Source organism: Anser brachyrhynchus, assembly GCF_964034855.1.
Source record: "Anser brachyrhynchus genome assembly, chromosome: 6".
Taxonomy (NCBI): domain Eukaryota; kingdom Metazoa; phylum Chordata; class Aves; order Anseriformes; family Anatidae; genus Anser; species Anser brachyrhynchus.
In genome coordinates, this window is record NC_137700.1 from 11936529 (window position 1) to 11963490 (window position 26962).

Here is a 26962-nt window from a genome sequence, read left to right on the forward strand (position 1 = left end):
TTGTGATTGAAGTGAAATAACTTTGGATAGGATCAAGCTTTGTAGATTTTAGCTGCAAAACTCCCATTAGCTCAATCTCACCTTTTGTGTTGGTTTTGAGACCCTGTCAGAATTTCGTTTGGCTTGTGGAGTGCAGTAAGTTCATTGAGGAAATAAAGAGTTTTAGAAACCACGATTGCTCATGTAATCACATGGTAAGCAAGCTGGCAGGACAAGTGCCTGTGCCCAAAGACACTGTAGTTTATAGCCCTACATTCATAATTAGGTTTAATTTCTTAATGAAAAAAATAAATGTAGTTTAGGGGAAAACACTGTGGTGTCAGATGATTAGTGGTGGAATGAAAAGACATGCTCTTACTGGAAATCAAGTGCTTTCCTCTGATTTTAAGGCATGAATATGTTGATGAATATCAGTGATGAATATGATGCTGCCAACGTGCATTTTTTGCTGTTAGGCTTGGAAGTATAAGAACACTTAAGAGCCATGTGAATATAGATGCTTTAGAATGAAAACAGTGTAGGTATATGAGGAGAGATGAAGAGACTTGTTCATGCAGTGAAAAATAACAAGAACTTGAAAGAACAGGTTATTGTCAGAGTTGGGAGCTTTTGCATGTTGGGATTTCTTATGTGGAAAAGAGTAACCTACATGATGGGATTGTGGTTGCTGAGCTGGCATCAGAGTGACTAGTCAAGAAATGTTACAGTGGAATGGATGTCAGATGAGGAGTTAGGAAACACGGTTTCCTTGTCGTTTCAGTTGTTGGTCAAATCTCTACTGTTTCACCCTTTGTTTCTTCCCCTATTGTATGGAGATAGAGATCTAATATCGTAAAAGCTCTTTGTGGTATGCGAATGGAAATGCACTGAACATAGTAAATAAAGACTCTTAGTTCTAGTAACTAAATATCACAATTGCCTTGTTTGCTATTTTCAGGCACTGCTGTAAATTTTTTTACCATTTCAGCATACAGTTTATTGGAAAATCACGTCTTTGTTTCTCTTCCCTGATATTTCTCATCGCTTTTATCATGTGAAACTGAAACATTGGGAATAGTGGAGAAAGATAAATGCTGTCAATTCACTCTTTCATTGGTTTAACTAGAACTCTCTTGGGTATTACTTCCATTTAGAAGAATCAGTACTTGTATTTATGTCTGTTGTAAAATAGTGTTTGTTTAAAGGCAGAATTCCAAATACGTTTGTTGGCTTTTCTCCTGAAATATGACTGTAACGGGGACATGGATACCTTAGAGAGCTAAATATCCTGCAGTCTGTTTTGCTACTGATGTGCATACATAATTTCCACTGACAGTAATGGGAGTTACATGTGTATAGAAAGCAAAACAGACCCTTAAAAAATGTTGGTCAAGTAATAAAACCTAGCCTCAAAAGAGCATGGAAGTGGAGTGGGAAGGTGTCTTTTTTTTTTTTTTTTTTGCTTTCTCTTTAACTTACCTTCACCCCGCTAATGTTGGCTTAATATTATTTTTGTGGATTCACTCCTGATTTATTATGGCATGAGAGGTAAGACAAGGTCCGTGTGGAATAGGTAGGCAGAAAATAACTTTTAAATTTATTTCCTCTAAAGAGAATGAGAGTGAAAACTAAAGAGGTTGGAAAAGGTTTCCCCTTTCCCGCTCCCATAATAATTAGAAAAGTTTTCTTATTCAGTGTTTGTATGGTACGCTATCTGCCATGCTGATGTGATGCTGGCTGTCTTTTGCACATTAGCAAATAGTGTGGGATCTGTTCTGCCGAGGCTGCATGCACAGCTGCACTCACCGCAGTACCCTCAGGGGTGCACAGAGCCCTGTGCAGCTGCAGTACTGACACCGCAGTACGGCACGCTGACTGCGGGGAAGGAGCTTGGCTGTCCTTAGCTGTGGCAGTGCACAAGGACTGGGCTTTGTGCCTTGCTCTAGACCTGGGAGCTGCTCCGCCTGCAAGTCACAAAAGAAAACTTTAAGCTTCTGTTCAGTCAAATATACCCGTGGTCCTGTATCCCAGCAGCATCCAGTGTCAAAATGTAAAACTGTCTATGTCAGTGTGTTTATTGGGAACTTTACTGTACTTTACACACCATATGTTATTGTGAGTGTTGTAAACAAAAAACGTTACTGCTTTGAGTGTTGTCAGGATTTTCACTGTTTTCCTTGAGCTTCAAATGAAAAGGGAGAAGCAAATTCCTGGATAGTTAGACCTGGCAATCTGTAGTCTGTCCTCTAATTAAATTCTCTGCAACCAGCATGTTTTCATTGTTAATCAATGGACATTTGTCCTCAGAAGTAACTAATCCTGCGGAATGTAAGAAAAGTTAAAACTGTTGAGAAATCTCAATGTTACACAAAAGACATACAAAATCAAATTGTCCTATTTCAAAACAGTTGAACATCATGGCATCTTAATAAAGGGAGTGCTAGAATATGTTCTCCTAATAAACCTCTGTAAAACCTCTAAAAATAACTACACAGATATATTCTAAGTTGATTAGCAGTAATTGAACTGACTTAATGTAGTTGGATGATGTCATGTGTAATATTCCTCTAAAGTAATTTCTGTAGACAAGCCATTTGAAGTCCTCTTGCAGCCAGCAAAAACATCTTCATGTTGCTAAACTGAGTGCTCAGACTAAAGCACTCAGCAGGAGAGCTCTGACATCTGCCTGGTTTATCTTGTTGCTTTGAGCTACTGTAGCTTGCCTGCTAGAAGCAGCTTTGCAGTGACAAATATCCTATCCGTGTTTCAGTGGAAATGTGGGAACTATATGATTGTGTAACACTTGTATAAGACCTTCTAGTTGTAGAATAATAAGAAGTGTTAAAGATGGATAGAACCTTTGGAAGAATCTGGTTTCAAAGTTCCTCTGCTGTATGCATTTCCAGCGTTGCCTCCAACTTGGTTCACCCTGTTCCATGCAATGAGGATGTTCCATGGTCTAATTCATCTCTTTAGAGGGAAGCTTGGAAAACTATTTTTGTGTGTTTGTCTTGCTTTTGCATTTGCTCATGTATTTCCTTGCATCTCTGCCCTTGTGTTTTAACAACACTTAAAAGCTTGTAGTTGGTTAATGTAGGTGGTATCTTCAGATTTTTATAGCTTGGATTGTTGCTTTTGTGGAAATGGTTTTGCAGGGTTGTGTGTGTTTGTTTTGTTTTTCATTTTGATTTGTTTTCTGAGGGCTGAGACCTCCGTAACTGATTTTAGTATTCAGAATGTGGCACAGAGCATAAATGTGGTTTCTACAGAAAGAAATTGCTCTGTCCTTGCTCTGAGCCTTTTCTGTTTACTGACCTAGGTTGTTTGAATTTAGAAGGGACTCTTGAGTTTCTCTTCATCAGCTCCATGTTATTGAGAATTGTCCTCTTTGTGCCAGGGGTACTGGGGTTTTGGTTATTTTGGGTGTTTTTTGACTGGGTCACCAGTATGTCTATTATTGAATATTCATTTTGCTGGTACAATGGAGAAATTCAACTGTCCAAGACTTGAAGCTGCTGTCCCACTCTCCCTTATCTAAAGGTCAGAAGCACTACCTTGTGAGCAAACTTGATAATTTTGCTGATATTTCTGAAACTACAAGACTATTATAATTTTTTTTGTTGTTGTTCAGAAGGGTTGGTTGGTGATTCAGTCAAGCACTGACGTGCATATCCTGTCAGAAATTTGCACTAACCTCCTGAAACTGTCAAAATGCCAAAGGCACTGTTAGTTACAGTGCTCCCCTTAATCAGGAGGCCTGGTATGTACAGGACTGTGGCTTCTGTTCCTATGTTATTAAATATCAACAGCTAATAGCATGTTTGCTTAGTACTAGCTGATTCTTTAAATGATAGCTTATGGGGGGAGAGAATGCATCCTGTAGATGAGGGGAAGACCCATTAACTTCCCCTTTGGTAAAGCCATTTTAGGAGCGGACTACAGCATGCTCACATTTTGCCCCTTTCCCTTTTAGCCTTTGAGATTTCCTCTTTCACTCACATGCTGTTTTGCCAACTGTCCTGGATTGCCTGCCCAGAACACTTAGCAGTTCAGTTTTCCCAGAGGGCTCAGGACGTGTTTTTCTGGCTCCTGCTGGAGAAAGGACCTAGCTGGCTGAACAGATACTCCTTTAAAAACCTCTGTTCCCTGTACGCTTAAGTGACGTGTTATTTGTGACCTTCTGCAGAGTCAGATGCGTGTCTTATAGGTTTGAAGAGCTGCTGGTGAAAGCCACTGCCTTCCTAGGAGTGGAATGCCAATAGGAGAAGGATTGACAGATTTTGGAGTCGTTCTGTCTCAAAGACAAGTCTCAGTCATTCAAATCAGGATTGAACCTATAGTGTTTCCAGAAAGGCTCACAATGTCATTTCTATTTGCAACAGTGCACTCTATTCATCAAGGAAATGACCGCAGAAATGTGTACCCAGCTGTCTCCGTATCAGTACCATCTATGCATAGCAGCTGCTGATGTTTGTGATGATCACTTCCTATCAGACCCTTCTTATTTTGGTGGAAAAGTACCAAAAAATCTTGGAACTCAGGAACACCTAAGAGCATGACTCAAAACCACTTCAGTAATACCGCTGTTGCACTGCCTTAATCTGTGAAATTTAAGCCAGCAGTGGATGATGCTCATCACGCAGCAGGGGACTGTGCAGTTTGCCCTGTGGTCTTTGTCTTTGGCCATCCCCTGCTGCAGCCCTGGTTTCCGGTCGCTTAGCCCAAAGCAGCCATGGGACCCCACAGAGCCCGGGTTGTTTTCAGATGCCATGTAGGGGCAAGGCACTCGCATCTCCTCCACTCGCTCAGGAGATGCTCACGGTGCTCCCTGAGGAGCATGCCCTGGCCATTAGCAGCTATCGTCTAAGCAAAGTCCTGCTCTAATGCCTTTTATTAATACTATCTTTGTATATACTTTCATAGAGTTTTTTTTTTTTTTAATTCTTATTGTACAATTTTACAAGAATCACAGCAAGAGAAAATACGGTATCATGGCCAGGGCTTTAATCTATTATTTATTAGACCTCAGTTAAATGAGGTGCCTGTGACAAAGCAGGGTGTGTGGTTTTGGTTAAGTCCCCTAGGTCCTCTGGTATGCACTGTATTAGGACTGTCAATGCAAAGCACTCTTAGAGAGGAACTTGTATTTGGATCATAACCCCCTTACTGCTTCCAGTTCTTCTTTGCAAAGGAAATTATATCCTTAAAGGCACAGTTTGTTGATGGATTAGGTCTGTACTGCAGGCATCTGTTAGAGATTTTACCTGCTGGATGTAGTTTTTATAGCAAAACCCATTTAGATAGTCCTTAACCTGTATGTCCCAGTTCTCCAGGTGTAATATGGGGATAAGGTTCTTGAAAACTCCAGGCAGAAGTGGGGCTAAATACAGTAAAACATGGTGAGACCATTTAATAGTGCAGTGAAGGGGTGGGATTCTGTAAGGAGGGGATTCACATTTATATTTCTAAGAACTTAGTAAGAGTGATCCATATGGAAACCACACCATGTAATTTGTGTTTGTTATTAAATTAAAACCTTTTGCAAGGCAGAAACCTCTTTCATTTTAGAATACCTTACAGCTGTTGTAAAACTGTACGTTCACTATCCTGTGCTTTTCTGATTGGGCAAGTAAATATTTATCAGCCTAGTGCTTGAAATGCTTGCTTTTGTTCTAAATCAGATGTTAGAAAATAGAGTGTAAGTACTGTGAAAAGGATTGCAAGAAGTATGCTGGGGAATTTACAACTTTGTTTACAGTACCAAACAAATGTGACTACATAAATGAACATGACTGCTTATTTTCTTACTGTTGATCTGATACTAAACCGTAGGAGAAGTCAGCCAACTGGCATGAAAATGATTTATCACTTTATGCTGTTGTGGTTTGGGCAGGAGGAAATGTGGACTAGGAGATGTTGGAGAGTGATTGTGGGAGGGTATCTTGGCCACCAGAGTGGCAATACTCCATCAAATACTTGCCAGACCCAAAGGGGAAATAGATTTTTTCAGAAGTCTTCAAGATATCTTTAAATGAATGTTCCTTCTTTGAGAGCAGAAGTACCATACTAAATACTTACAGGGGACTCTTGGGGGTGTGCGTTTAAGCTCAGATTTGCTTTTTTTTCTTTTTTTTCTTTTTCAACCAGCTGACAATGTCTGCAACCAAAGGAAAATCAAGCCATCTAGCTGGCAGTGCTAGGTGATCCTGGAGGCCACTAAGTTTTTCCAAGCAGTTGTTAGAGCTCCCAGTCCAGGATTTGCTTCCCAAGCTATTGAAGCTGTCCCTGTTAGATCAGTGACTTGGAACAGTGATCAGTGCCTTGGACTTCCTGTTTGCATGATTTCCTGACAGGAGGTAGACTTTATTTCTAAGCACTGATAAAATCAGGGATCGATTGCTAGGCTCCCAGTCTATATCCGTGTCAGCCATGTGCTAGCAGAATACATTCGTTTTCTAAGGTGTTTAGGTTGATACTAGAATGTCATCAGTGCACTTCACATGTTGTCCTGACAAAAATCTAATTATTAATTTACTTTGGCTATGTTTCCTATTACTAATATTCAACAGGTAGCAACAAAATATCATGTTCCTCAATTTTCACTGTTTTTTTGTTGTTTTCGTCATTCACTCCCTGATTTTGTAAACAGCTGTAGTAGTTGTTCTTACCCGAAGGAGTTGGAAATACTGTATTTACATTCATTACAGATTTAGTTCAGAAATAAGAACTTAAAAAAGAGGAAGAGTTCAGCAGTATGTTTTCCATAATGTTTTTCAGAATGTATAGGAAAATACAGACAAAAAACATTGATGATAGAAAACTTAGGGAATAATTATACTGAAGTAGTATGTACTGAGTAGACAGAGACACTGTTCTATGGAGGCATAATAAGTTTTGTGTATTTGTGGCCACCTAACTATACAGCAGTATCTTTTGTATGATATGCTACTAATTGCAATAACCTAAGAGTTTTAAGAAAAGTAACGAACAAATACATAGAGTAACAGAGAATATGGCATTTGCCTGCTCAATCTGTTGTTGTAGTATCAATGAGAATTGGTTTAATGGTATTTTCCGCGTAAGAAATGTTCAGGAAAGCAATTTCCCATTTTTTCCTAGTACATTGTCCAGGAAAGCAGAATTGGAATGAACTCTGTTAAAGTTATTGGAAAAATCATGGCTGCTGTCCTCCTGGAAAGAATAATGGCAAATTTCATTGGGACATCTGTTTGGTTATTTGAAAAAAAAAAATTGGCATGAAGTTAACTTGACTTTTTTTTCCAGAGTGGTTATTTAAAATATTATTTGATCGAAAATAAATATTTTGAATTTTAATTAAAAGTACATCCACTGCTTTCCTTGGTGCACATGTTCATACATATGCAGGGTAATAAAAGGTTATTGTCTTAGCTGCTCCTTTGTGACACAGGTTTTATTCCATTCATGGGAGAATAAATAGGGAAAATGTAATAATAAATCAAACTTTATTGTGGCTAATGCCTTAAACATTGGAAATCATCTGGAATCTGTGATCAAATTACCAACTCACTATTATCATTATTTTAAGTACCCATTTGGTGTTTCCGTGTAAATAATGATGAGCGATACGGAACTGGTATGTTACTTAACATGTTTGTTAGCAATTTTTCCTTTCACTGGGATTAAAAGAAAAAGGAGGAGGAGGGGAGTGGGGAGCTGAGTGCCTGGAGGTAAGGCTGACTTGGATTATGTTGATGATATTTCCATTTGGAATGTTCCAAGGAGTGAAGTACAGACCCGAATTAAACTATGTAAATTCTGCCTTTAAAAAAAAAAAAAAGGCTGAAGTGAAATAGGGGTTAAGATTTTGTCATTTTTCTCTCTTGAATTGTGGTAATTTCATGAAATTGCTCTGCAGCTGATCTGGGCAGGAAACCAAACCCCTCAGTCTGAAGTCTGATCCAGATCTGTTACTCTGAGGGTAAATTTGTATTTATGGAACCTCTGCTTATTCCAAAAAAATGTAATTAAGGCATCGTTTTTTAGCTCACTCATAATTTCAGAAGTTTATTCCCACTAGTTTGCTAATCTGCCGACGTCTCTCGCCTTCAGCAGATTTATGTGACAAATCATGCTCAATGCAAAAATGCATTAAAAATACATTAAAACATTTGAAGTCATATGAATTTCACGTGATGTGACCAGCCAGAATTGTTTTTAGATGTGTAAAACGTGTTTTCAAAAACCACTTCACAAAAATAGTGAAGAATTGAAGAACCAAATAATCTCCAACCTTATGACAGCTTGGAGGAATTGGTCTCTATATTTTGCAGAGTCAATGTTATTGGATTGACATCTTCTAGAAACTCCTGTAATGCAGATAAATCACTGGAAATTATAAGAGTGCAGTCGAAGTACTAAAATAGTCTCTGAATTCTTCCTTAGATGCTTGTTGAATACATCCACTTTAAGGTCAGAAGGGCTTGTGTTAGCTCTATAGCTTGAGTTTTGAACAGCTTGTGGCTGCAGGTTCCTTGGGTGAATTTTTGCTTTCCAATGTCTGTTGTTGTGGTGTAGTTTATTTTGCAAAAACAGCTAGTTTAGATTTTCAAAATATGGTGAAGAAACTACAGTATATCTGGGATAAAGCTTTCCATTGTTATCTTTGTGCTAAACCTTTTAATCCTATTTCTCTAGCCATGTGCACTTGGTAGTTGGTTTCGTTCAAGCAATTTCACTAGTTTTCAGTGTTTTTTGTCTTGCAGTTTCTGATGGTTTCTATTGAGCTATCCATTAATGCATCTTTGACATAAAAGCACATTCGTAGTTTTCCAGTGTAACTGCCTGATTAAATGTTGTATTTCCTCCACATGTTATTTTGGAAGTATCCAAACAGCCTGTAGAGGACTCGGGTATTTTGTCTGCTGTTTGAAGTACAAGAGCTGTAGTTTGCTCATTAGGAGCATGAGGCTCAGGGTTGCAGATTAACCAGCTGCACTGCCTGCATTCATGTGGTCACAAGCTTCCAAATTTACCCCATCATGAGAGGAAGAATTAATTATAGTCCTAATTGACTGTTTCCTTGGATATAAGCAGGAAGGAACTGCTAGGAGGCAAAGTGATTAATCAGTTAAGCTAGTTACATCAATCAAATGTGTGAGAAAGTTTATCATCCTGAAGCCAGAGTACAGTCATGTCAAAATACAAGAGCCATCAGCTCTTTCACAGGGGTTTTGCTGTGTTCTTCTCCTTGGTTTTCTGAAAAATCTTATAGAAATACATGCTATTGACCTAGGCTATGCTTGACAACCTGTCTGGATTATCTTTGAAGAGGGAATACAGCAATTTGTTCTCTTATCAGACATTGCATTTAGTCCTCATTAAAAGACCTTGGCATATGTTTTTCACGTGGATGAACAAGTAACATATATCTTCCAAACAACTCATAAATCCTGCCAGTCTGCCAGTTGTGCCAGTGAGATGTCCCTTGGTTGCTGTTGTGGTGAAGCCCTGTCCAGATCCAGGGAGCTGGGTCTCATGAAGCCTCCAGGCTTTAACTCATGGCTGGCCATGCTCTGCTGGGCTGCTCCTGCCTCCCCCAGCTGCGGTCCTTCCTCTCATGTGGGATGTGTGGCACCAAGGACAAGTGAAAATCATCCAGACAACCTTTGAACCACGACCATTTTCAACTCAGGGTATTTTGGTTTATCATAATAGCCTGGGTTGTAAGCAGTAGCTTTTAAAGAACGATTAAATTTTCTTAGCTTTGGCTGGCAACCTCTGTCTGAGAGAAGGATGAGCAACCACTCTCGCCATTGGGGTTTCATCTGCTGCAGAGCACAAATTAGTCACTGGACCCGTTGCAGTTGTGCTGCTTGTCAAATTCACCCAGGCTCTCTGTCTCCATGACTGTGGCAGCTCCTTGCACTGGATGGCCTTTGTTCAGGGCTAGGAGCTGCAGGGCTGGGTATTCCGTACAACTTTTCCTCTGGGCGGAGTTGACTGAAACCCAGCTGGCTCCTGCAGCCAGGGCATGGTTCTGCAATGCATTGGCACAGCAGAGGCAGTGGTGAGATGAACTTCGGTTGAGAACTACTTTTGCTGGTATTGCCAATAAAGGCAAAGGTCTGGGGCACGGAGATCCCAGAGCCTTGAGGCACAAGCTTAATACAGTGCATATGGGCAACTTCCTTCACTTCAAGGGAGCCCCTCCTTTGCTTATGTTTAGCCACAAGAACCATGTTTCCAGGACTGGAAAATTCATTGTAGTGCATTATTTTAGGAAACAATCCAGTTTCACTCACTTCTGTATGTTGATAACTGGAAGCTGAATTCGGATGGCAAGAGACGGTTTTCTGCTTTGCCTGAGCTCTGGAACGCTACCGGTGGCAGTCTTGTGACAATTCAAAGAAAACTTAGGATATAAAGCTGCACAGGAGGTTAGAAGGGGAGTGAAACTACAGGGAAAATAAGACTTCGTAAAGTTAACACAGGGAAGGCTAACTGCAATTTTATTAGGTCCACTGGATGTAGTCATGTGTTTGTACATAAAATCTGTACTCATTAAATGAATATTCTCTCTTCAAAACAATATCCCAGCACGTGTGCTAAATGTTTCCTGACTGTAGCTAAAAGATTAGAGTTCAAAGTCTGTGTGTATTTGTACTACTACTTCTGTTTGATTTTCCCAGATGTGAATTCATGTTCATGAATGAGCATGTATTACTACTACACGCTCTAGCCTGTGGCTGACCAACGTGAAATTGATGTAAATTGTTTAAATCAGAATAGAAATATGAGTAGTATTAATCTTGCCCTTGTTTTGTTTCCATGTACTAGACTTTGGTCTCTGTAATGATTGATGTGTTGAGTGTTAGCTAGCAGCTTCACTTATGAACTTTCCAGGGTAAATTAATTGCTTTAGAAAACAGGGTATTCTGCATACTTGAAGAGACAGGTTTAATCCAAATTGCTCCAGAAGAAACATGATTGCAATTTAAAGAAGCAATTTAAAAAAATGTTTCTGATTCTAATTAAGATCTACATAGTGCTGTTTGTATTACATGTTTACTAAGTGTGGATTTTGTTTATATATGTTTGCATGTATTGATAGCAAATCCATAGCTGCATGAAAAAGTTGCTACTTTTACTCTTTTAACATAATCCTGTGTCTTTGGCAGATGGTTCTCATTTTGTGAAACGAAACATTTCTAGGAAGGTTGTCTTTCACCAGAATCTAACTTTCTGAACTTTCTTGAATCAAAAGTAACATCTAGGACATAATATTGTGACTGTTATTATGTCTCCGTGTGAGCAAAATGTCTTTTGGCTAGCATTCTTTAGGGCTTAATGTAAAAGAGATTATCCTGAGTAACAGGGACTGTTTTTTGAAAAAATATATAAGAGAATACTTTTCCTTTATAGCGGAAAAGATACTGATAACTGGATATGTCTTAGAGATGGACAAGGTGTCTCAAAAATAAACCAATCTGCCAAGATTTGGGTGATGCTGAAGAAACAAAAATAGGCTGCAGGTGAGGAAGCCATTTCATTCTGGATCAGAGCTGTATGGCCATGGAGGTCATCCGTGCTCTCTTCTTGACCGTGGAGGTCTGCTGTACAACTCTACTCCCTCTCTGTTGCTCCAGAAGAGAGTTATATTTTGCTCACACAGCTGTATAAGTTGATTTACTCTGGCTTTATTCAGAGAAAAGTGAATTAAACCCATAATGAATAAATCTAATTTTAAAATTACATTGTTGATCATCACTGCAGCAACATGCGAGATCCTTTCTGAGGTTTGCCAATCAAATATATAAAGTACAATACAAAATAAAATATAAGTAACCAAGCATTCTCATTTTGAGACTCAAAGCATTGTGATCTTTGTTAAAAGTAGTATTTTGGCAAAATCAGGTCAGCCAAAGACCTTTGAGTTGGGTAGGTCCATGAAGTCCTTTTTAATGATGTGTAGACTGAGTGACTCCACTGGGCCTTTTGGTAAAGCAGTGTTCATTCAAATGGATAGGGATCATTGAAGAATTATAATCGATTTGCTACATTAATTTTGGTTTAAGAAGGAATATTGTCCATCCTTAATAACCAAACATTACTGGCTTATAGCTACAGAGAAACACATTAAACTTGTTAAACTCTTAGAATAGCGCTAATAGTCCAAATACAATTTTGAACCTAAATTCTGGACAAATAAGTTTAAAACAACACATTTCATTACCCAGGGAGTAGAAGCTGAGACATTTAAATACGTTTTCCTTAGTAGAAGTTCTTAAAACATAACAGTTCTGCATTCTTTTTGACTAAACATGTTTTTGCAACAATCTCCAAGCATATGTCTTTTTTTCTCCTCAGGTGTCACCCATACTCTCACATTTTGCAGATATGCTAAAATTTGTTGTGTTATCCTATCAGTGAGCAGTTGCATGGTGTTGCCTCGAGTCTCAAACCTAGTGAAGTCTCTAGGGTTCTTGACCTCAGCAACTTTGGATGAGGCCAGTAATTGTATTAAAAATAGGTATTTTTGTAAGTTCTGTCTGCGTGTCAGTCGATTTGAGTCTATGCTGTGGTACAGTTTCAGCACTGAAGCATGAAGTCAGTCATGCGTTTAACCTGTGGTCTTTGAGGAGAAGAGCTGCAGTGCTCAACGCCCTGGTACTCCTTTATGAAATTTGAAGAGGCTTGGCGCAGCAATGCCAACTATTATCTCCTAGTCAGCTAGCACGTACCTTCTACACAGCTCTTCTCAAACTATTTCCAATCTAAGACCCAAGAGGACTGATGAAAAACACATGACCCTTAGAGCTTGAAGTGTTTAAGGAAACTTCTGAGCACACTGTGCACCCTTTAATGAGACATAGTTGTCAGTCTGTGGTTTTTCAAGGTTCCCTTCTTCCAGAAAGATGAATGAGATGGTAGGCTTGAAAATAAGTCAAAAGCATTGGCAAATAGCAGGTCTACTCCTTATATATTGTTTCCGTTCTCAGTTCAGTGCTACCTATAATCCATGTAACTAAGCATCTGATGGCCATTAATTGTTTTCCTTTTGAAGCACCCAGTTTTATAAGCAAGTATGAAATGCAAGTGGAATGCCATGCTCTCAGTAGGGGTGGTATATTGTGTTTGCATTAAAGGAGATGGAGCTGCAGGCTGGGTGCTTTCAGTGCTCTTCATATTTTATTTTTTAGATAATATAAACATGATGTATATGTGATGTTATCACTCAAAATGATACTTGTTAGTGGGGAAGACACCTTTGGAACAGATCAGATAGCCTTTGTATAAATTGCTTCCCTCAGTTGTTTTTGCAGCATTAAATGGAACTGATGTGCTGAAATGTTTGGAGGTAGACCTACAATGAGTACTTCCAGAGGATATGGACCAGTGTCATGAGGGTATCAATTCACAGACAGTTCCTTTGTACCAGAAACCAAATGGTTTTGAATTGTGTTGTGAACCACATGCACAATTTTCAGTAAGGCTTGGGTTACCAAACATTAGGTCACTTGTTTTTTTTCTTCCCGTAAGAATTATCTCTGGAATTCAGCTCACATTCTGAGTACAAAGATAGAGGTAACATTTTGTTTTGGACATTTCATTACATTGCAGAGATTATTTTGTATTTCCTTCTTCTTCCCTTCCTTCCTTCCTTTTTTTTTTTTTAATTTTATCTGCAAATAAGAACTTTTATTTGAAATTTCTTTCTCCAGTATTTTTTTAATCCAGTGTAGCATGAGAATCCTGGGAGTTTAGTCCAGTAAGTTTTTTTTCCTGATTTCCTTTCTTTCTGTCACGCTGACTTTGCAAATTCTAGGAAAGTTTAGCTTCAGTCTTGAGTCCTGATCCTGTCAGCAGAGAAGGCTTACGAAAGGAGGAGTACAGCCTAATGCAAGTATTTTATTGGTAGTTGTAGCATAGACAGAAATTTGAGTTACAAATCTTTGTATTTTATGATCTCTTTTTGGCGTGAAGTTTAATAGTAACTATTAATGATAAGGTATATTCTTACTTTTCTTAGTTATGTCTGACTTACTCTTGCTTATACTGTGTTAGGCTCCTACAACTACACACTTATTCTCAGAGAAAAAAGCATCAAGCCAGCCAGCCATTCATTCTTGCTGCAGGGAAACTCTATTTCACGGAAAGCATTCATGGAAAAGTCCAAGTACTTGAGTCTTAGCTATCATGTAAAACCCTGTTTGTTTGTTCATGCTCAGGTGTTTGTGTCCTTTCTTTTAAGGCACAGATAAAAGTTTCTGAGCAGACTCAACATGCGTGTTCGAATTTATATTTCTGTGGTATTCAGTTGAAGTCTGAACTTCTATTTTTGTTATTTATTGTAGTCCTTTAGCCTGTGAATGTTACTGCCTTGACAGGGGAAAAGGGGAAGCACAGGAAATGAGATCTTGTGCTGACGCTTAAATTAAAAATGTGAGCTCTAGATGAAATGGTGCAGTAAGCACCTTTGCAAAGGAGTTGAAAAATCTAAACGCCGTGATACATTGGGCATGGAAATACCATGCTGAAATGAGACTTGAGTATTTCTTTGTGTCTTGAGATGCCATTGGAGGTTTTTTCAGCTTGTAAAAAGAGCAGAAAAAATGGAGAGAAAGCATTGATTTCACCGTTTGAGAAAAATCTATCAAAAATATTATTTTTGTGTGGGGTTACCCAGGGGCTAGTCAGTGAACTACTGCAGTACTTTCTTCAGCTCTGGGACTGTCACTTACACTTGGCTTTTACAGTGAAAACGTGTGACCAGAGTGCCTATTCTGGTAGTCTTACACATAGTTCAGAATAAATGTCAATATGAAGGGCTATCTGTGTGCATCAGTACAACCCTGGACTCAGTTCAGACCTGTATGTAGTAGACATTGTTAATGATTAAAGACAGTAAGTGATCAGAAGTTTCCCAACAATAATGTTGCTTCTTTCTTGGTAGTGAAACCTGTACCAAAACTGACTGTATGATAAAGGAATTGCCATCTCTTGTTCTAACAGTGAAGGATATAAGTGTGGGGCAAGGATTTAATTTTATAGTAAAAACTTTAAACGCCTATATTGAGATACCCATGAAATAAGCAAAATCAGTCTTTAATAAATAAAGGTGGGATGTATAGTGTCTGTGGTTGCTTGGCAATGTGTGCTAGTTTGGCATGCCCAGCAGAAAAGGTCTGGGCTAAGGCCCAAAAGTTCACTTATAGGAAAACAAAGCTTTTGTGAACTCTAATAAAGACCTCTGATACTCCAGGTTCACTGCTCTGTAAAAGTAAACTGAGTACCAGGGTATGAGAATGTACTGTGGATTTGGAAAGTTAGAGGCACTTTCTTCTACAGCTGAATATCATTCTTGATTTCTTTTAGACTTCTCTGGTTCATTCCTATAACTTGTCAGAAATACGAAGTAATTCATTTCTGTCTTAAAGCTAGTTGATAAGAGCTGTCTAAAAAAACCTGTCATTGTCAAATGCTTATCATTAGTGTTATGTCAGCCTGTTTCCAAGCCTTGTCAATACAATTTCTGCTATTTTGCTGACAACACTTATGCTTTAAGACAAGAGCATAATGACTAGCTACTGTGCGGTCATGATTAAAAGTCCCCAGAGGAAAAGTTCTTCTGTTTTATTAAGCAGTGATGTTCACAGCCGGGATAGGATGTTTTCTTGTCTTTTTTATTTTATTTCTATTTTTATGTTGGCAGGTGTAATACAGCTTTTTAATTCTATTTTAGAAGCAGGTCTGTAGTGCACTTAAGAAAATATTAAAGGTCAAGCGCAGATGGTGTTGTAACGTTATTTTATGTCATTATTTCAATTTGAAGCATATGTATATTCCTCAGATGGAAATAATTTAAGTTAAAACTGAAAAGTAGCAAATTGACAACATCTTACCTCCTGCATTTCATTTCAAAGATCACCTAAAATATAGCAATATAAACCAAAATGGACTGTTAATTCATGACAAAACTTTAAATAAATAAATAAATAAAGCTAACAGTTACACTGATATTTCACTTCCTGGACTGAGAAATTGAATTGCAAGCTCATAGCTCCCTTGAGTGTTTGGAAAGAGAATAGCAGCTCTTAATAATAGAGCACTTTCCTGTGAGAGGGGCACGTTCCTGTCATTAGCGTTTTTCTGGCAAATTTTCAACAAGCAGCAGCAAAAGTTTTCATTGATTGCCTCCTACTGTAAGGAGGTAATGATACTGCTGTCTCTTTCTTTCATGAACTGCATGGATTGGAGAAAACGGGGGAAGCTAGCGGTATAAGATATGGATAAAACACAATTCAGGCAGAGCTATTTCCCATGTCACTGTGTAAGGTCTAGCAGGATAATTTTTACACATCTGTGCTAAATACAGAAAATAGCTTTTCCAATGCAACAGTGGGGAATCCAAAGTAAAAATTGATTAAGATGCAGTAAACTCATCCACCTTTCAGAAAATAAGAAGGTGATGCATTTTCTCTGAAAATCAGACCCCTTTTTACCAATGCTGAGGTAGAGAAGCCACCATTGTTGATCCCCTCCAGAAGAGTTAGGCATTATGTAGTTATCCCAAAGCCATACTGTTACCATTTGGTCAAGTTACCACTTGTTAATTGTTGTGATTGAGTGGTGATGAGTTAAAAAAGCTATTTGTGAGAAGTCTTTTTACTTATTTCGCTTGACTGTACTTATCCTATGAAGATGCTTAGGAGTAGGAAATGGAGGTGTTTGTGGTCATTAGCAGCTGAATTGCACTGAAATGTCAGAAAGTGATCCCTGATGCCTTGACTCCATCTATTTATAATTGACAGGAAGGCTTGCATTCATTTTGATGATGCAGAATCAAGTGCAGCTGGAGGAAAGGAAATGGGGAAACTTGAGATAAAGTGGTAATGCAGCTCAGGAGTTTGTGCATATACAAATCTTTGTCATAAATCAACAGTTATTATTTTTCATTCTTTTTCATGACTTGGGATTGTGAAAATTTACTATTTTTTGTGTTTATTAAAGAAGCAGCAGTGATCTGAATCCTTAATGCAGGAAATGCACTGCGATACTGATGTCATTCTGACTAAAATAATTAATTTAAGCTTATTTGGTTTATCCTCAATGATCCTTTCATCTTATCAAGTATGCTGAACAATTTCTATGGATGAGATTGTCTTGCGATTTATTTCTATTTTTTTGCACAGTTTAAATGTATTTAGTTTTTAGTACATTGTTCTCCAAATGAGTGCTATAATATTTACCCTGCATATGAGCTCAGCATTTTTGGAGCAAATATATGAGAAAGCTAATTGGAATATAACAACGGTTTAGAGCACTTGTATGTCACTACATTATTAATTAAGGATTTTATGGTTGAGATTTACAACTTGTGCCCCGTTTTTAGCACAGAACAGTGATCCATACATCACTGGTCTTCTCTAGCTTCTCGTGCATCACAACCTCCGCATATATGTCATATATAAACACATTCTGGAACTCACTAGAGAGTGCATATGGAGGGTGAATAGGAAAATTGCTCTTTATTTTGAAAACTGCAAATAAAACAGCAGACTGAGTCTACCTTCTTATCTTGGCATTTCTTAAAATACGATGTAGAATAATTCCACGTGCAAGAAACATGAGCACCATGAATGAACCTGGGATGTGTTGGGTTGTTGGGGTTCATTGAAAGTGATAAAAGCAAAGAAATGGTGGACCCACGTATCGGTGCTTGCAGAATCTGTCTTTGATGGAGCTGAGAGTGTGATGGCATTGCAGCACTTACTCTCAGTTTTGCCTTTCTTCTTGATAATCTCAAGATAAATAAATCTATGTGCTACAGAAAAGAGAGAACCATTTAAAATGAAGAACTTCTGATTGCTTGTAAGATCTCTTATTTGTATGTCCTGAGTGGTGCTAGCTTGGCCACTAGCTCTAGCCACTTCCTGCTCTAGGGAGAGTAAGTTAAGAACCATTACTGTTCCAACACATGGGTTTTAAGGCAATGACAACAACAAAAAACAAACAACAGTAGTTAGTGTTGTACAAGATTGTTTCCGGTGTTAAGGAAGTACTTGAAGTAATCTCAGTAGAGATGCCTCTTTGTTTCTGATGCCGGAAACCTTTGTATACCTCCCAAGATTGAGACAGTCTTTTAAAAAAAATTTCTCTTCTTAGTGTTCCTTTTCCTTCAGAGATTCACACCGAATAAGGTGCTATTCAGTTACAGAACTGATTTGCATTATTTCATGCAAAAAAAGAAAAATAATTTCTTAAAATATTTTAAAATAGCCTTCCATCTTCAAGTTAGAAAAGGCTGTATAGCTTTTGCATGGGGATACGGTTTGAACCTATTGATAATCCTGTTTCTTTTATTGTTTGTATAATTATTAGACACTTAGATGCTACTTCAGGATCAGGTAATACAAGAAATAATGTATTGACATTATGGATTTGTGGATCAATATTTCTTTTATGTTTACAGTTGTAAGCTTTATGATCCTGCGGATGACTGCTGAGCTGTATGGAAAGCCTTTTATAGGGACATTGTAGTGCAACTGTTTCTTCCTTTTGCATCTGTGTATATTAACGGACTGAGACACCTCTAGGTAGTCCTGCAAATTTTCCTAGCTGAACAACTTTAAAAAAAAAAAAAAAAAAAAAGTGGCTGAAAATACAGCTCTGTGTACTTGTGTATATTTTCACAAATTCATAATCCAACAAACATTTTCTTTAGGATCTTATTATAATCTTGATACACATATATCTATGTATGTATGCACATACACTCTACCTTCACAGGCATTAAGTGAATATTTTTACCTGTCACCTTCTGTAAGCAAAGCCAAATAAAGCCCCAAGTTTTGTAGCTTTTAGCATGGGAAGTCTTCGTAAGATCTTCTCTGCAGTGCTCTTGAACTCAGGGTTAGTCGACAAAGAAAAATACAGAGAAGTCATTGGATGTCCAAATGTATGTAACAAGACAAATTGTGCCCATACAGAACTGAAATGAAATGGTATAAAAATGAAAGTCATCTTCATTTTTTATACTGCCTTGTAAATGCATCCCGATGGAAATAAATTCTATTAACCATTTATTAATATAACTGGTGCTGCAATACAATCATCAGTTTTCTTGTCTTATATTTCAGCTTTATACACATACTGAGCCAAATTATATCCAGTTATTCTCAAGCAATTAAGCCACATTTTAAAAAGCATTATTATTTAATCATATAAATAATGAGGTGTGACAGAATCAGGATCTGAAGAATTTGCAAGAACCCTGCAACCTCTTACAGAAGCTTTTTGTGCCTGTTTGTTTCTGTGAAGAATGGTTTTAGTGTCACTGGTGTTTAGATCAACACAGCATCAAAAACATGCCTTCTTGCTAAAGTAAATAATAACAAACCATAAGAAAGCAAGAGAAAAGAAGCTTTTTTTTTTTTTTTTTTGGTTCTTATAAAAGCTGAAAAGTGACTTTCTAAAGCTTACCTTGAAATGTAGATTCTGACAAGAGAGTGTAGGCACGGGTTTGACCTCAGTCTGAAGTGGACATTAGAGAGCACTTGTAGAACTTTAGAGAGTCACAGTCCTACTTTGTGAAAAATACACATTTGTCAGTCATGGATTAATGCAAAAAATCAAAACCTTGACAATTCTCAGAAATTCAGTTGGAATAGTTTTCTTTCTGACAAATTTAGGGTCAGTTTTTTTGTCCTGACTTTTTAAAATTTATGTTTAAAATACCTGATGTTGTAAGAAACCATTCTTGTCAGATAGATCTCTTGGCTTTTGGCAGATTTAACTTATTAATGTCTTGTAGAATTCTCATTTTTCCTTACTGGTAGGTTAATACAGGTGGTCAACTGAGGTTTTCTATCTGATATTTGTTATCTACGTAATTTCTATGTTTTCAGTCCAAAAACCAGGTTTGTTTTCAGTATGATCATGGGAATCTGGTGAGGAAAATCACCCGAGAGGCAATTAGCTTAGAGCAGACCAGTTTTTCAGGTCTGGAATATATTCTGGTTAAGTACTGTTTCTGTTTGCCATCACTTTGCAAGAACCTGCTCCCTCTGGAGGTGTCGTATTCTGTAAAACACATGTATTCCACTGATACTGCTGCCATTTAAATTTGTTCTGTTCTTCTGTAGCAATTGTGCTACAAATAAATGCACACAACAGGTGAAACAGCAATTACACAGCTCTGTAAAATTTGAATATATTTTCAGAATATTGTGCATGAAGCATTACAGCAATCCTTACCCAGTCCACTCTAACCTAGGATCCGGAAGAGCAGCTTTACAAAGCAGGAATTCATTTCATTTTCGCTTTAGAACGGTTTCCTGTGTTCACTGGTTCACATCACATCTGTTAAAATTTCTGTAATGATCAGCTTAAAATAACATTCCTAAAAATAACGTCATGCTGCTGAGCTGCATTAATTGCTTGCTAGTTAATTAGGTGTTTGTCAGTTATCCCATTTGTCATTGTTTTGGTGACTCTCGAATGTGCTGTGATTTATACTGCGGGCAGTAACGCTGCAGCCCAAACTCAGTGAAGCAAGGGCAGAATTTGACTGTACTTCTCTGTATGATACCAGGCAAATACTTTAATAATTGTATTTGTGCAAAATAGTCTCCTTTGGGTGGTGGCTGCACACCTGGCAGGGTCAGGGAGCTCACCCTGACACCTGGCTGCACAGGCACGTGGAGGGTTTGCAGCAGCATGCGTTCCCCCCCGTGCTGCTGTGCCCCCTTCTGGCTCTGGGGAGATGGGCGAGCGAGGGGCAGTGTGTGCACTGAGCTCTTCCATACGTGCTTCAGTTTCTGGCACTGAGACTTTTGCCAAGGCTTAAAAAAGGAAGCTGTTAGCTCGTGTTCTGGCATGAGCTGCAGATGTTAGCTGAGCTCCCGAGATGCTCCTTGTTGGCTGGTCCCTCTCAGAGGTGTTCCAACAGCTTTTCAGGGTGCTTTTTTAAATTAATTATTATTACTATTTATTAACAAAACATTGTTATGTTTTGCCCTGGTGAATATTTTCTCTGAGCAGTTACCTCTGGTGATGTGTCGCCCAGTCTATTGGAAATAGTTCTTCTCCTGTGATTACCTTTTAAATGAGTCCCAGTGCAGTGATGGATAGTGCAGTGAGGAGTTCTTCATTTAAAACCATGCTGCTGAACCGGAGGAAAGGTTGGAGCAATTCCCTGCATAAAGGTGGAGATTGTTCTCTCTGTTAAACCATCTCTGGCTGAAGAGCCATTCATCTAAATGCTGGCGGGAGCATTTTTATTTGTGTGGGATTGATCAGCCTCCGTTAAATGGCACATAGTGTCCTGAATACCTTGCCCAGGGTATGTAGTCCACGTAGTGTTGTTTTTACCCATTTTGTTTCATACTATCCTTCCATTCAGTGACAGTGCTTTTTTCTAAATGACTGACTTTTTGGATTATAAGGGTGAGTTTACTATTTAATTCTGTAGGGGTTGGAATGGTGTTAAGTGGGTGAATCCTTTAATTTAAAATATACAAGTGCATTGCTGCTCTCATTCTCTGATGTATCAAACATTGGGTATATTAATACTAGTAATGGAACATAATGGCTACTCATCAAAAGTAAAGGTAATTATTTCAGGAACACAAAACTAACCTTGCCAGATAATTGCTTGTTGAAATCTGATGCTGTGCAGCAAATGAGGGATTATTAGCAGCAGACTCCTATGTTCATCTACATCATTATCTCCTATACGTTACAATGATAGGGCTATCATTACGTTGAAACGTACCTTTTTTTTTGACATGCACGTCAATTTTTGATGAGGGATTTTGATTGCATGAGGTCTGTTCCATTCTTAATAAATTGTCATGTTGTCCTCCAAAATGCTGGGGATCTCTGACCAAACTTTGTCAAGACACTGATTGTATAGGTGTCTATTACTTGGTGAGTGAAAACCAACCCTCATTCCATTTCCACTTTGCTGATTTACTTTTTTCATTATATTTTCTTAAGGACACAAACTAGTGCTTGAGTTCTAAGTGTCTGTTAATCCAGCAGACACTGTGGGATTGTGAAGGTTTTCATTCAGTAGAAAACATACAAGCATCCACATGGACTTGAGATGATTTTTCAGTGGCCTAAGTATGTCCTTTCCCAGAGCAAAGCTTGTAACTGGGATAATTCACTTCAAAACATGTTATCCAAGGTTAGCAGTTTTACCTTGAAATAAGGTTGCAAACATTGTTTGGGAGACTTTCAAACTGAAGTCTTCTATTTACTAATAAAAAAACTTCATGCCTCCTCATTTTGTGACTAAAAAATTGTTTTTCCTCCTCATGATTGATAATAGTATAACGTTGCTATATTCAGTGTTCATAGTTTTCATCAAGAGTTGTCTACCTATGCTACTTAAGTCTACAGTGGGAGGCGTAAAAAATTAAAAATACGCAATCTTTCTTCAACAGACTTTGTACAAAAAAAAATAAATAAACAAACACAATTTGTTTCCAAAAAGACATTATTGACCTAATCATTTGTGATTGGAAAAAAAGCTACATGAAAAATTGCCTTATTTCAAAAGCTCTGTTTACATCAAGGCTTCAAAGTATATATAATCAGATTTCTCCACTCTCATTTTTATCTGCTTTCTCTCCTTGAACTGCAAAAATGCTGTCATAACTCTATTTATTTCCTGTAGGAGCTATTAGTCAGCAGCATTACATCCGCTTAAACGCGATCACTTTTCTCATCTGTATGTTACTGATACGCTATTATCATGTTATATTGCTCATCTGTCAGAGATTGCCATGTTTTCTGCACCGATTGCAGAACAGAGGCCAGATGCAGCATTGTGTTAGCAAAAATATTCAGACATGCCGAAATATTCCAATAATTCTCTCTCCTATACATAACATGTTACTCATATATGTTACACAGCAAAACCTTCCCATGGTGTATTTCAAGGTTATGATGTGAAATGTTCCTCTGCTTTTAATTCCTAAGCAAAAGCACTTTAACCATCAGTTTTGAGCTTAACCATCTAAATTCACCTTTGTTTAAATGGCAGATTCAATAAAAATTCCATCTGGCTTCCATAGGAAGCTTGCACAAATTCATCGGAATCGATTTCTTCTCAGGACACAAGGTACTGGGGCCAGGATCAGAACTTCTTCCTCCTGTAGTGTATTTACCAGATGGCAAGTTTATTGAATCTGGTTTTAACTTGCTAGATCTTCAGGGAATGAACACCACTCAGAGAAGTGGGTGCTACGTTTCAGCTTCAAAAGTCTCTTGCAAAATCACCCCCCAAAAATTTATATGCAGAGTGTGGTTGGGACCTGGGCAGTCTGTCGCATACCTCTCATCTCTTCCAGTGCTTGAAATGGAATTAGAAGGTGGCACAAACCACTTTACAATATCTCAGTAATTTCAAGATCAGCAGCGTTAGATGAATACAATAACAGTAACATGGTAAATCGAATTTGTAACTTCCTTATTTTATTTTTTTAAACATCTAAGTTTCTACATTGCTGTAAAATCTTTTCACTTGAATTACCTTTTCTTAAAGTAAAACATGATAGTATTTAAGATCCACTGGCATCACTTAAAGCTATCCTAAGGTCTTGTCCTGAATGTAGAAACGTGCTCTGTACTAAAAACTAACACTTCTGATAGAATTCCATTTCTTCAGCTTTTAGGTTTGAATAAGGGAGAAAAAAAAAATCATGTTTCTACTTAGGAAGGTGGCAGCAAGTTTCTTAAAGTGTTTTTTTTATATTCATGAAAAAAGTCAAATTAATTACTTTACATTAATTACATTACTGATGCAAATTTTAAATTATTTTATGACAGAATCCTTTCTTTTCAAAATACAAAGCACTGCTTTGCATTTCTGTTACCTACAGAGAAATCAGATTTTTATATTACAGGATTTTTTCCCTGTTTTTCTGAGAATGGAGACGACTGATCCTGTGAACACACACCAAGGAATTTCAAGGAGTCTGCAGCATAAATACTTTTCTTTTTCTTTTTTTTTTTTTGTAAATGCCAAGCAGTCAGGATGCTGAGGTGTACTTGCATAAAAAGTTTTAGACGTTTAATTCTGTAATAATTATTAAGGTACTTTAAGTTAAACATGACTGTGTACACGCTGGCATGTAGTGTAGACCCAGATTTGAAGAGCAAAGCCAGCAGTGCCAACAACCTGATGCTTACACTGTCAATGTTGCAGAGGTTTTTACGTTGGACCAGCTCTCATCCGGCTCCAGCGGCTGAATGTGGCTGGAGGAATCAAGTTCAGGTGCTCCAAGACGGTTCTGTGAGAAGAGCCAGAGCCACGCGAGTGGGGTCTTTTCTGGGATTCACTTCAAAAGCTTCGGTGTGATCCAAATGCTTGCTGCAGTGTAACTATTCTCTATTATGTGCACCAGTGGTTGCAGGACTCTGCGTGCACACATCTTGGTGAAGGCTCTTTACCTGCTATTAAGTCTACATTTAGTGTATAGACAGACAGTCAAGATTACTTCATCTGTGTGCTTGTACAGATGAACACGCTCCTTTAAGGTGGGGAAATAATTACAAATGTTTTTCCTTTTTTTTGGTATTGTTTCACACTTTATGGATCAACACTGCTTATATATACTCTCCTTTCTATATATTCCTTTTATTGGAGATGCTTTTCTGCCTCTGCTACAGTGCTAGTCCTTGCACCACGCGATGTTTGTGATACACCTTCCTCACTCACATTAGAATTGTTCACCTCAGTTGTAGAAATAAGGAAATAAAATTCCTTCATCTTGTTGCTAATTCTTTATAAGCCTATTTTCATAACTGTAGAATCACGATCTTATAGAAAATACCTCAAGGAAATCTATTCATTTGGACTGGGGCTGGGCTTGCTGTTTGGGTATCACCTTATCCCGCTCATTAATGAACCTGTTTGTTAGGAATTTTAGTGGTACAGATTGCCCATCCTTTCCTGCACCCAAAAAGACCGAGAGAGACAGCAAGACTGGAAAGAGATTTGAAATATATTAAGAATGTTCAGGAATCCAACTTGAAAAAAAAAGGTGGTAATGGGGCCAGAATCAGAAGTAATTGTTTTCTTCCAGATAGGGGACTTCAGGAGTTACTGGTTAAACTGCTTTTCTAAAACTCTCACAAAATTATTGTTGGCTTTTCTTTGAATTAATTACTTCGGAGCAAATTCATCTATTGCATCATTTTACCACTTTATTCAAATACTGCAAAGTATATGTAGAATGACGAATGGGGCCCTGTAAATCACATGGAGGTAATTGCATCCAGGCATACTGATGTCACGAAGCATTGCAAGGTAGAGTGGTTTCTGTGGTATTTCCAAATGAAATTAGATGCCTCTCATTTGCAGTTTGTTTGTGGTCCTTTTCATTCAGTAGAATACTATATGGGTCTGATAATAATAATATAAGTAAGTGCTATAGCCTGATGGTGTTTTGAAGATGTTTTGGCTTTATATTCGCAATTTTACTGCTGTGTTACCATTATTTCCATTTGTATCTGGCTTGATTTTTAGCTAAGATAGTCTTGTATTTGTACCATATGGAGATTGTTATTATTTTCATTTGTTCAGCAGATGTGTGAGCCTTTCATATGCCTTACCCCTTATCAAATCATGTTAGATGCTGCAAAATTCTGCAAAGTGCAAGGGTTCTGTTGTATGGGAGCAAGTACAGGCTGTCAGTGCGGATGAAGGACAAGAGTGACAGGTCCAGTATTTCAGTGTACATGAGTATCACTGTGTACAGAAGATACAGGTGGGAAATCTTTGAGATTAATTCCATCATTGTTCTGCCTGTGCAACCAAAGAAGATACTAGCCCTCTTTCAGCCAGCTGCAGTGGATACAGTTGTTAGCCTGTCTCTTATATTTCCAAAAATCTCACCTCAACCTTACTTATTTTTAACATAACAGAGCTCTTTTTTTTTTTAAAGAATTTGGAGTAGTCCTGTTTGATGACCATTACACAATCCAGAGCTTTGTCAGGTTTTTTAGTGTTTCTGACACCTCAGTAGAACGTGCTTATGCCGTGCTTCTAATGCTTATTTTTAATGACTGTTCGCTCAATGTGTATCACCCATTCTACTGCCATCAGCTTTGCAAGCTGTACAGTTGGAACGGAGGCATAGGAAAGGGGTGGAGAAGCCATTGCAAAGTGATCTGGTAAAATGATACCAGCTGAAGAAATAGGCGTCAAGGGCAGCTGGGTCCTGCTACATGCAAATGTCTATAATGTGACAGAGGAAAAAAATGGAAGAAGAATCAGTCAGTCACATTCATTGTATTACAAATAGGTGTATACTTGCCTCCCCTGTTCAGGCAAGTCAGTTCTGAGCTTTCCTATTGGTAATATCTAAGTACTTATATATAATTCCCATGTTAGTTTTCTTTAAACAAGTCCTATTTTCCGTGGGGAAAGTATCATGCTGGTCTGTTTAGAAAGGTGCCAGAAAAGGACTTTCATGTAAGAAAGGTTTTATGTAATCCGAGGAAAGGTTTGAAAGCCACTGATACATTTCTGTGTTTTCTCTCAGCAGAAAAAGCGTTCAGTTTTTTTTACTTCATGTGTGATTTCATCAGAGGTTTTTTCCTTCTCTGAATATCATCTGTGAGATAATGGAAGAAGAGATGAGAGCTACAGATATGAACTTAAGTAAAACCTGGCAAGCAGAGCTTCATTAAGTGTTCTGCTTAAGCTGGGCCATGTTTACAGCAAGGCAGTTTTGCTTTGAAAAAGTAGATGACTTTGTAACTTGAACATAACCACTAAAAACCTGAAGTTTATGTCCCTGGCTTGAGTGCAGCAAAACTAGACTGATTTACACCAGATGAGGATCTGTCTTTTTCTCATATTTTTTAATGCTGCTTTAATCCTTAGAAAACGATGCTTTCGATTCTTTGGAAATGCATCTCTTACGAAAATGCCAGTGCAAAAATCCTTTAACTTCAAGTAACTCTCTTGTTGTGTTCCTTCCTT

General features: G+C 38.0%; 1 protein-coding gene and 1 long non-coding RNA gene across 12 annotated transcripts in view; one reads left to right on the forward strand and one right to left on the reverse strand.

Annotated features, from left to right (window-relative positions):
• Positions 1-26961, reverse strand: LOC308197187. The gene is made up of 2 exons (XR_013952661.1): positions 19444-26961; positions 1-18952 (listed from the first exon to the last, which is right to left on the reverse strand). It is a non-coding gene; the product is annotated as an uncharacterized lncRNA (long non-coding RNA).
• Positions 1-26962, forward strand: part of RET (ret proto-oncogene) — a 127679-nt gene that overhangs the window by 61670 nt on the left and 39047 nt on the right. The gene's annotated exons all lie outside the window — the stretch shown is intronic.